This window comes from Orycteropus afer, unplaced genomic scaffold, assembly GCF_000298275.1.
Source record: "Orycteropus afer afer isolate SDZICR_OR568_19922 unplaced genomic scaffold, OryAfe1.0 scaffold00087, whole genome shotgun sequence".
Classification (NCBI taxonomy): domain Eukaryota; kingdom Metazoa; phylum Chordata; class Mammalia; order Tubulidentata; family Orycteropodidae; genus Orycteropus; species Orycteropus afer.
In genome coordinates, this window is record NW_006921674.1 from 4191949 (window position 1) to 4203787 (window position 11839).

The 11839-nt window shown below is 37.0% G+C and overlaps 1 pseudogene; it reads left to right on the plus strand.

Annotated features, from left to right (window-relative positions):
- Positions 1-737: 737 nt before the first annotated feature.
- Positions 738-2318, plus strand: LOC103198158 (annotated as a pseudogene).
- The last annotated feature ends 9521 nt before the right edge of the window (positions 2319-11839 follow it).

Consider the following 11839-nt stretch of genomic DNA (forward strand, 5'->3'; position numbering starts at 1 on the left):
CTTTAGCAGCAATATTAGTAGGAATTATTTAATTCACCATTACCAGAAATAGAAGTCTAGGATACTTTTTAACAATCATCCTACATTTTATACCTTATGACTGAACATGCTCCCCAGGGAATCCAAACTATGACAAGCCTCATGGTGGTTTACTATGGCCAGCCGACAGAAGGTGATAAAAACCTAAGCTTGGTTCACAGATGGGCTAGCTTGTCATGTTTGTGCAAGCCTAAAATGGATTAGTTGATGGATTTTGTTCCACTCACAAGTGGCCTTGAAAGTCATTGTTGAGAGAGGGGAAATCCTATCACCTGGCAGAACTTTGGTAAGAGTACTTGGTTATTAACTTGAAAAAAGAGCAAAATGATGTGAGTTACACTAAAGTCTGTGAAAGTCAGAACCTGTCAGAGAAGGAAAACTAAAATATATTCCGCTAAAATGAGTGATAGAAAAGTGGTAAGTCTACACTGTCAAAGGCAGAAATCTTGTGAGACCAAAACACAAGGCAGTCTCATCAAGGTCCAGCTCTCACAGGATTCACCGTACATGGGCAGTGACAAATAACTTGTATGATTAGTCAAGGGATTTTGAAGGAGAAAGATGAGAAGATAAGGTCAAAGAGTTCTGGGAAGAGGCATGTGTACAGATATATAGAATGGAAAGGAAATGTGAAGCTTTTTGTATTGCACACTAGAGCAGGTTCATTGTAGAAGAAGCACTGGAAACAAATGAGCAGGATGACTTGGGTGATTGCTGTTATCCAGGCTCTGTCCTTGACCATCCCAGTGGTGTCACCACAGGCATGTGAATGGGAGAGCCATGGTGGCGTAGAGGGAAGCTATGTATTCATCCAAGAATATGTGCTTGCTTTCAGCAAGGTTTTATCTAAAAAAATTCTGCTGCTGAATGCCTGGCCAGTTAGCAACATAGAGTAATGCTGAGGGTCCTATATGATACCATCCACCAAGGAGATCAGTCAACCACTTGGTGACAGTTTGATTTTGTGGGACCTTTTTTATCCTATAAAGGGCAGAATTTATCTTGAGTAAGATATAGTTTTGCCTTTTCTACCCACAGGACTTTTCCTAATAAAATTATCCAAAGGCTCATGGAGTATTTGATTTATTAATATGAGATCCTGCATAACAATCTTTCTCTTTCTCTCTTTGGTAAATGAGTTAAGGAGATAAACCTATAGCCATGGAAACCATTGGTCCTATCCCCTACTGTGCCATCCACAAACTGCAGTCTTGTTAGAATGACCTTAGAAAGATGCAATGAGGCACAAGTTTGGAGATGACATCTTTTACGGATTGACACTGTTTTTCAGAATGTGGTATACTTATTAAACCAACATCCATTGTGTGGTGCTGGCAGTGACAGAACACAAGGCTTCAGGAACCAAGGGATGAAAGTAGGAGTGGCCCCACTCACTATCACTCCCAGTGACCCACTTGGGAGAATTTGTGCCACCTGAACCTGCACCATTAAGCTCTGTGAGTCTAGAGGTCCTGTGTTGCTAGAAGGAGTTCTTTGCACCTGTGGAAACAAGATTCCTGCTACACTTAAAGCTACAGCTGCCCCCTGGTCAAACTTGTAGTAGTAGGCCAACATACACAGAGTAAGAGCAATTGACCCTTTATCTTTGTTGTGAGTTATGACTGTGTTTGGCACTCACATGATTTGTTGAGCAGTGGTTCAGAGGGTGGGAAAATAGCAGTGTCTTTTGATCTGCCATACTCATTTATAGCTTTGAATGGGCAAGGACAGTAACAGAATGGACCAACTATAGTAATGGGCTCAGAGCCTCAGAGATGAGGCTTTGTATTATTCTGGTTTGCAGTGTGTGGATTCATTCACTTGGTGATTGAGGGGTGATTCACCCTCTACAATGAGGACCTCCTTGGAGACCACCTTGGAGACCATGCCAAGAGTGTGCCAAAGGGAACAGCCAGTACATTCTGAGTAAGAACTTCATAATATGCATGGAGACCATCATAGCCTAGATGTGGGGACCACTCAGCCTGTGGGTTGTGATCGCCTTTCTCCACTGGCAACCCTTCTGCTTTGTCCTTCAGCTTGTGGTCTTTGTGGGCCAACTCTATGGAGATGTACTCTGTTTCCTGACAGAGCACTATGATGGGTTCCAGCATGGGGAGCAGGGTTACCCACACTACTTCTGGTTTTACTTTGTCTTCATGAATGTCCCATGGCTGGTGCTGCTTGGAGCCCTTGTTTTTGATTCTGTGAAGCATCTCAGTTATGCCCAAAGCATGTTGGATGCCAAGACCTCAAAAGTCAAGACCAAGCAGAACTAGTGAGTGGTGGGCTGGGCTTTCAACACTGACTGATGAGGAACTATTTATCACCTGCCAGAAGAGTCAAATCCTGCTCCCACAAGTTGGAGGAACAAAGCTAATTAATTTGTCAAATTCAAGCTGATGGGTGGGCACAAAAAGGGCCAGAGAGAGGAGAAAGGGCATATGTGGAGCTACTGCCAGGAGCTATTGGGACAAAGGCACAAGAAGACCTGGGAGGTCTATGATGGTGGTAGTTTTTAAAATCAGGAAATAAAATATCTTGACACTAAAAAAAAAAAAAAAAGTGAGCCACATAGGGCAGTAGAAATACTAAAGAGGGAGAGGGATGGAGAATGGGTGGTAGAAGAGGGAGATGATGGCTATTGGATGTTGTCATAGAACCAACCACAACAGCTAGTAAGCTTCCTTCAAAATTGCAAATATAAGATCCTGGAGAAACTGTGCTGAAATGGAAGAAACTTTATGAAACTGCCTTACCCAGGAGGCTGCACACCTCCCACTATCTGGGGACAGCCCACAGATAATGACTTAGTAGGGTGGTACAATAGGCACATCTACCTTAGAGAAGCATCTTTGTTGTGCAAATTATACATCAGACCCCTAAACCCATCCCGGCCAATGGTCAGGACAAAGCTAGATTTTACTCAGTTCTTTCCTTTCCTGCTTTTCTTCCTCCTTTTCAGATTTCAGTGTACCTTCCTCCAATTTGCTATCTCTGGCTCTGCTTCTGGGGAACTCAGCCTCAGAATCCTAGTAGCAAAATCAATTCAAGAAGACATATAACTAAGGCTAGCTTAACAAAGAACTTCCTTGAGCCTAGCCCTCCTCTCTCACTGTGTGTATGCATTCAATGACTTGAGTCATAGCCTCTGCTTTCATCAAGATCACCATTTAGTTCGAAAGTTAAAACTTAGGCATGAGAACAACTTAACTTTGCACCTCAGTGCTAGATGGTGCAAAATTGAGAAGAGATAAAATTGGAAGTCAGAAAAGAGCAGTCAGTGTCTTCCTCAGACAACTATCCAAATGTTTGTTATTTAAAAAAGAAAAAAATCACGACTATAACTTGAGGATTTGTGCAAGACATACAATATATTCAAGTGATAAAGTCAGAGAGATGTTAATTTACTGTATTAAAGGGAGTTGAAATCAAGCATATAAATCTCCAAAATATCAGGATATAAATGGATTCTTTCACCCCGTAAGGTATTTACTCAGAACTGCACCACAGCTAGCAGGATGGTGCCCAGGTGCCCCCGTACACCCAGAGGACAGAGCAGATTGCTCCTTTTCCCCAGGAACTGACAGATAGCAACCATAGGGGGCAATGCAAGCTCAGCAGTAGCCTTTGCAGCTCCCTGTCTTCAGCAGCTGAAACCGTCCTTTGAAAGCATTGCTGGTTTATTATTTGTCCTTAAAATAGACCGAATCTTTAGTTTCACAATGCCTTAAATAATGTAATGATTTAAAAGTGCCTAACTCTTTAAAATTAACTTTTGAAGCAATCCCTCCTATTTTAACCTATTTCCATTGAAACAGGAGTTGTACCTAAAGAAAAATATAAAAATAAAAAGAGTGAACAGTTTTAGAGAGAGTTTGAGTTTATAGTTCACATAAAAGTAGGACAGAAGTTTGTAGCTTGTCCAATAGGATTCTCATCTGATCTACTAATTTTTGTTTGTCAAACTCCTGTTTTCTGAAAAGACAGGTCTATGGAAGAGCAATTTGATTCTTGTTTAGATGTTGTTGTATTTGTCAGTGAATTTTGTGTCTGAATAATGTAAGTGAAGAGACAATTTTTGAAAATACATAATCCTCACAAGTCATATTGAGGGGAATATTCATTTTAAACATTTACATCTCTTATTTTAAGGTATCAGAGACAGTGTACTAACATGTGCATATGTCTGCATATTGATGAGTATGATTTTCCTGCCCATCATTATAAAAATACCTTTCCTACTTGAACTGTTAATGAAATGATGAGTAAACCTGATGTGAACATTTAGCAGTCTATTTTCATTTTGTTTCATCAAAAAGAATCTATTTTACAATTACTATTTACTTGCAATAACCTGCAGCAAAAAATGATTTAATGTTCAATATGTGCATTAAAATGCACTTGCTTTTTTAATATGTAAAAGCTAATGGAAATTTCATTTAAGCACAATTCCTGTATCACGGATTTTAAGCAAAATGAAAGGAAGTTAGGGTACCATTTAAACATGGCTATAGAAATAATTTTTTCTGTGGCTGGAGGGGAGGAAGGATCGCTTGAAGTAATGCTTATCTTCGATGGGATTCCCCACTAGCCTGCTTTCTTCTGTGACTTAATGCATGCCACCATAATCATGCTGTTTTCTTCCTTTCTAGCTAACAGTAATAAGAGTAATTGCATACAGATTGTTTAAAAGTGCCTGTTCTCACTAAGCTCTGAAGTTCTGAGTATTAGTTCTCATAAGATTCCTGTAGGACACACAGGGGGGTGTGTATTACTATCTTCTTATTCCCCTTCCAACAACAAGCATAGTAAGGCACAGAAGCAGTAAATGATACACAGGACAGCATCAGGATGCCAGAGACAAATCAGGAATACTTACTCTCAGTTCAAAAGCCAGGCCATGCTTTCCAGGAATTATTAATGCATTTGATGATCGAATCCTAGCAATTATCTTCTAAGTCCTAGTTTTCATTCTGAGAATAGCAAAATACCTTAATTTTAGTAACTTAAATAAATTTATTTAATAAATAAGTAAGGTAATTTGTTGCATCCTGAGTAATACAGGTATTGTAAACAAGCAAGTTGTACATAAATGTAATAATAGGAATGCAATTGACAATAATTTGAAGTGTAAATGTTTAATGGCATAGATATAAAATTCACAATTAGAACAAATAAATTAAAAAAATCATAAATGCTTTGAAATAACAGCCTGGAAGCTGGTACGAAGAAAAAAAAAAAAAAAGAAGAGTTAGGTGTGTAATTCAAGTATGAAAATCAAAGCTCTTTACATTTATTGAATAAGGCTTAAATATGTTCATAGGTCTACAACATGACATGTACCCAACATATGTTACTCAACAAATTTGTTAGTAACATCTTCTAAGAATTCCTACCCAATATATTTTTTAAAAATTTTTGTAGGTGTGATAATAGGATTGAAATTATATGTGTGTGTGTGTGTGTGTGTATAAACTTCTCAGCTTTAAAATTTATTATCTAAACAATTTAACTATTAATCTGCTTATGATGTAATGATTTAACATCTGATATTTGCTTCAAAATAATGTGCAAGACAAAAGAGGGCTATATTAAACAAAATTGACCACAACTTGATAATTTTTGAAACTATGTAATGATATGTACCCTCTGCCGATGAGTCAGATCCGACTCACCGCTACCTCTCCTTGGGTTTTGAGGCAATATCTCTACAGAAGTTGATTACTCAGTCTTTCTTCCGAGGACTGACTGTTGGGTGTAGGGGACCATTAAACTATTCTCTTCATTTTTGTTTATGTTTAAATTTTTTACAATATAAAATATTTTTAATGTAAAAATGCTACCAATGTGTATTTGATAAGAGATGATTGCAAATCTGTTTTAAGAAAAGATATCATATCTCACCTTTCCGAAACTTAGCTATATGGGCACCTCATCTTTGGAAATATAATTAAGAAATGGAAAATATGCAAAAATGGGGGACTATCAGAGTCTGTAAGGACATCATAAAATAATACTGAAGTTTTGTCATTTGAACTCTTCTAATAAAAACTAGTACTTAATAACATGAGAATTAATAGTTTGGGCTTTCACAGACTTAGGGTCAAATACTTGTTCCAGGACTCATTAATTTGGTAATTTATGTCGATTCTGTAAGTCTTCATATATTCATATATAAAATGAATATAATAAAATATACCTCAAGGAATTCTAATGAAGTTTACATGTGATCAAGCTTTTGCCTAGATATGATTCAATAGCCGTGAGTTTGTTTTTTTGGTTTTTATATAGTTTCTGAGACCATAAAAAATTACAGGCAGAAACAACTACATGATTTCCAATGAAGAATGACAGCCTTATAGAACACCTAGTAGGAAAATATGGTCAGAGAAAATCCACAAAGGGATATAAGCTAATTCATAAAGGAATGACATCTGAGTATCTTTTAGCATAGGGACCCAAAGCCCTACATTCTTTACAAAAGTTGTTTATGACTTTGTATTACAAGACATGACAACATGTGATATAATGCCATCTAGAATTATTAAGGAGCTCTGGTAGCATAGTGCCTAAGGCTTTTGACTGCTAACCAGAAGGCTGGCAGTTCAAACCCACCAGCCACTCCTCGGAAAGAAGGTTGGGCAATCTACTTCCATAGTAATACTGCCTTGGAAACCCAAGGAGGGGTTGCTATGAGTCGGGGCTGACTCGATGGCACACAACAACAACAACAGAATTGTTAAGAGAAGTTTTATTTACGGTAATTAATGCTAGCTGTTGTAACAAAGACACCTAAAATCTCCAACCCTTAACAAAGAATTTCTTCTCACTCATGTCACAGTCTAATGCAGGTAAGGAGGTTCTCCTGGGAAGCTCTTCATCTTAATTCCTTCTTTCTTTTTGCTCCATCAAATCCTGGAGTTTCTGTGGAATTCTCTTTTTTATCCTTTTCATTTGTTTAGTCAATGGGTGAAGGAAGAGTGACACAATAGAGGATTGCATGAGATATTTTATGGGCCATGCTTGGATGTGACAAATGTCTTTTCCATCCACATTCTGCTGGCCATCTCCCCAGCTAGCTACAGGGGCCTGGGAGATAAGATATTCCTGAATGCCTATGATGTGGAAACCATAGATAATTGTTTCTGCCATAATAGACAAAGAAGTGATTTTGTCAGTTGTAGGAAGTATTTATACAAAAAAATAGGGTGAATTTTGTGTCTATATTTCACCCCTGCATGACTATAAATTCTCTGAGAACAGTGAAAGGACTTGGTCATCCCTGACTTCCAGGTACCAAAAAACCCAACTCATTGCTGTTGAGTTGGATCCAACTCATAGTGACCTCTCCTCGGGTTTCCGAGGCAGTATCACTATGGATGTAGATTGCTCAATTTTTCAATTTTCCTTCCGAGGAGTGGCTGGTAGGTTTAAACCGCCAGCCTTCTGATTAGCAGTCAAATGCCTTAGGCACCACTCTGGCAAATAGATTTACCTATTTGTGTGTTTGGTGAGTAGATTAATTCAGAAAGTCTGGTTATTCTTGATGACATTTCTTGAAGATCCTGTATAATTTCATATTTATGTTTTAGAAACAAGACTGCCTGTCAGTTATTGAAGAGAAAGAAGTTGCCATCCAAACAATTAGTTTTATCTTGAATACCTCTATGAATTTGTTGAATAGTAGAATCAATACACTTTATTTTATTTGAAATATTAGAAACATTTTAAGCATTTTCCCTGACTATATAAAATTACTCCTGGGTAAGAGTTTTTATAAAGATAATATAAATAGAGTTTTTTAAAAAATTATAATAAAGGAATCTACAAGTACTTTTGTAAGAGAAATTTTGTCTATTCATTTGCCTTGTCCAAAAATTGTCTGAAAGGGATTTAATTTTTGTAAGTAGTATTTTCCATCCAAAATCTGGAATCATAGGAATGGATGGGAAGGAGTCCCATTCTCCTGATTTTCTTCTGGTGATCGACAGAAAAATCTGTAGATTTTTATTCATTTAGAAAAAAAAAAAAAAGATATATTGGCACATGAAGGGCAGCAGCAGAAGTAGATTTGTAGGAAGTGGGTGTAGTGACTTGGTAATCGGGTAGCAGAATCACCTATAAACCCAGTAATAAAAACTTTGAAGCAGTTCAGAGTTTGAGTGAGACTTTGAATAATATCATAAGGATAAGACTGTTCATACCAAAGTCATTTATAAGTCTCATATTTGTAGATGAATCGGACTACTGATGAAAGTTATATACAATGATATTATTTGAAAAAAAGAGATAGGAGTAACAAAAGTGAAAAAAATATATATATACACACACACACACACACACATACAGTGACAACAATAAAATCATTCAGTGGGAGAGTTTCACTGGAATGTACTATTGTGGATGTTTTCTCCATCCCTATCATTGATTCCGGTGAATCTTCAGATCAATACTCTTATCACCTGCTTGTTGTTGTTAGTTGCCATTGAGTCAATTCCGACTCAAGGCAACCCCATCTGTGCAGATTAAAATTGCTCCATAGGGTTTATAAGGCTGCTGAATTTGCTTTCAGAAGCAAATTGCCAGGTCTGTTTTCCAAAGTACCTCTGGGTGGGTTTGAGCCACCAGCCTTTAAGCTGTTAATCCAGTGCTTAACCATTTTTGCAACCCAAATGGTGGCACACCTGTCTACCATGTAGATTTTAAAAAATCACCTACCCTGATATACAAAGTACTAAACACAAATTATCGATGAAAATAAATTATTATTTCCATTTATTTGAAATATTATGGTACAGGAACTTAGATGAAATTTGGAAGCTAGCAGAAAAGTTTTGAGAAAATAGAGATGTTTAAAAGCATGACTAAAAGTAGGAGATTTTTAAAGAATAATTTCAGTATAATTTTCTTAAAAATTCAAACTCATATTGCTAGAGTCCTGGGATAAGCACCTGAGAAGGTTGTTGCCAAAAGATTGTGTCCATCTCAAAAGAAACAAATAACAGATTTGATGATAGAGACTGTGTTGGATATAAGAGAAAAAACAAAACAAGAACAAAAAAGCCTCATTGCCATGGAGTTGATTCCAACTCATAGTGACACTCTAGGACAGAGTAGGACTGCCCCACAGGTTTTCCAGACTGTAAATCTTCACAGAAGCAGACTGCCTCATCTTTCTTCCGCTGAGCTACAGGTGGGTTCAAATTGCTGATCTTTTTGTTAGCAACTGAATGTTTTAACTACTGTGCCACTATAGCTCCTTTGGATATGAGAGATTGGTAATACATTGTCAGTAGCATTGGAAATCAGTGGGAGTTCTAAAATTTGTTACCTAAAACACATTGTTGACTTTGTTCTATTCCAAATTGAAAGTATTGTTTGCGGTTAATCATTACTGACTTCTTTAAAGTAACTAAGTTGAGAACCAAGTGAGTTTTTTTCCGTGTCTTTCATCACCAAAAATATCTATGCAGAATTAACTGTAAGTTGCTTTCTTATTATATCCTATCTCGCTGTTAGCATTTAGAAAGTTTAGCTCTAGAAAAGAACTCTGAGAAATATTTTCCAAATAACATTCATCCTGCATACATACACACATCTACTTTAAATAATTCAGTGCAGTTCAGGAAGTTGTGTTAAGATCATATTTTAATCCTGATATAGATAAAGTTCTTTAACATTAAAGATTAGTCATCTTTTTTTTTCTAACTTTTAAAAAATCAACCAGTATCTTAAAAGTATCTGTTAACCAACTGAAACAATTTGAAATGCTTTCATTTCCAGGCTGTATGGAGTTAAGTGTAAACCTTTGTGCTGCTTTCTACTTTCTTTCATGAATAGAATTTAGTTGTACTAAGGTAATGGTGCAAATTTACAGTATCCATAAAAGCGCAGTTATTGTATTGCTTTGCTTAATGCATTGGGAAGAGAAGACCACTTGGCAGATACCACATATCTACAAACGAACAAAATGCACTAAAATCAAAATTGCATTACTTTGGTCAATAATTTGTGTTATAATTTTTATGGCAGATATTAATGGAAAGGAGCCCTTAAATAAAAATGAGTCTGACGTTTTCCTTTTGTTGTTGCAGCCCTGATTGTATTTACATCCAGTCATTTATTGCCCATTAAAGAAGTAATGCTATGTTAATGTAAGGGGGAAAAAAATCAATGCTACTAAGATCAGTAGCTGTGGGGAAACAGTGCAGCAGCTGGTTTGCAAACAGAGAGCCCACATAGATCAATGAAATTACAAGCTAAATCTGCTGATGCTCACAAACTGCTCCAGCAGTGTACTTTCTAACCTTTTTCAAGTTCGAGATCTCTAGAAATCCAGTGAAAACCAAATGGGAAACAGAGCAAAGGCAACTAGGAGACAATGAAAAAGCAACCAGAGTTTTACTAAGTGATTTTATACATTTGCAGTTATTAGTACAGCTGCATATTTTTAACCTATAGACAAACCCTATAATCTGTCAGTGAGGCACATGGAGGGACTTCACAGCCTAGAAAATATCTGCCATAAGAGGGTTCTGAGATCTAGACGATCAGAGGCTACATCTACTTCACTAATTTGCTTTTAAGCTAAATTCCGGAAACTCGTTATTAGTAAATTACTCTCGATTATATGGTGTGTTAGGTTTGGTGACTTACCTGTAGTCTCTACAATTTTATTTATTTTAAGGAGACTACTGTATACATTGAGCCTCAGCTTCATGATAATTAATCACTGATCTGACACATGCACATTTAATATTTGAAAGAGACAACAAGCTTTGCATCCCAATAAAGCAATTTTTTGTGTCAATTTAAATGCCATTACTAAGTGTTTTTCCCTATAAGTAATGAAAGTTAATTTTTTTCTTTTATCGAGGCCCTCTCTGGGTACTCAGCTGAATCTTTAACTACATTTTCTAAGACATGTAAAAACTTTAACATGAAATAGGGTTAACTGACACAAGAAGAGGGACATTGGTTTTCACTGAAGAAAGTCATTATAACTAGTTGATGGATACAGAAAGAGAAAGAAATGCTAATTCTATATAAAACTAAAAAGAATCTTTGCCAGTGGCATGTTGTTGTTGTTGTTATGTGCCGTCGAGTCAAACCCGACTCATAGCGACCCCTCCTTGGGTTTCCGAGGCAGTATCACTACAGAAGTAGGATTGCCCAACCTTCCTTCCGAGGAGTGGCTGGTGGGTTTGAACCGCCAGCCTTCTGATTAGCAGGCAAGTGTCTTAGCCACTATGCTACCAGAGCTCCCTGCCAGTGGCATAGTACCACCATTTTTCTTCTATCATCTGGAAAGGATAAGTGGCTTTCACCAGTTCACACACCTATTAAACGGTAACATCTGAACTCAGATTCAAGTGCTTCTATTTCAAAGGCTATGCTTTCTCCACCACGTAATGCTGCCATGAACACTGATTTGGGTGAGAAAATTCTAGTATGTGGAAGATAAAGGAAGGTAGAATGAAGATTTGCGGGGAATGCTTTTATTCAAATGTGTAATGAAATTGTTAACAGAACAACAACAAAAGGTCCTTCTTCCTCCCTTCCTCCCTCCCTCCCTCCCTTTCCTTCTTCTTTGTAGCCAGTAAAAGAAAATGCAAAACAAAAATAGAGGTTACAGGGAGGAGCAAATTGTAGCCAATAAGAAAGTCTGCCCACACTCTGTCTCCTCCTCAAATAGACACTGAAAAAAATATCCTAAGAAGCACTTAACGTGGTTTATTTGAATCCTATTTCAGTAATTATTTTTTATTTAAATCATACTGTCTCATTCTTATAAGAT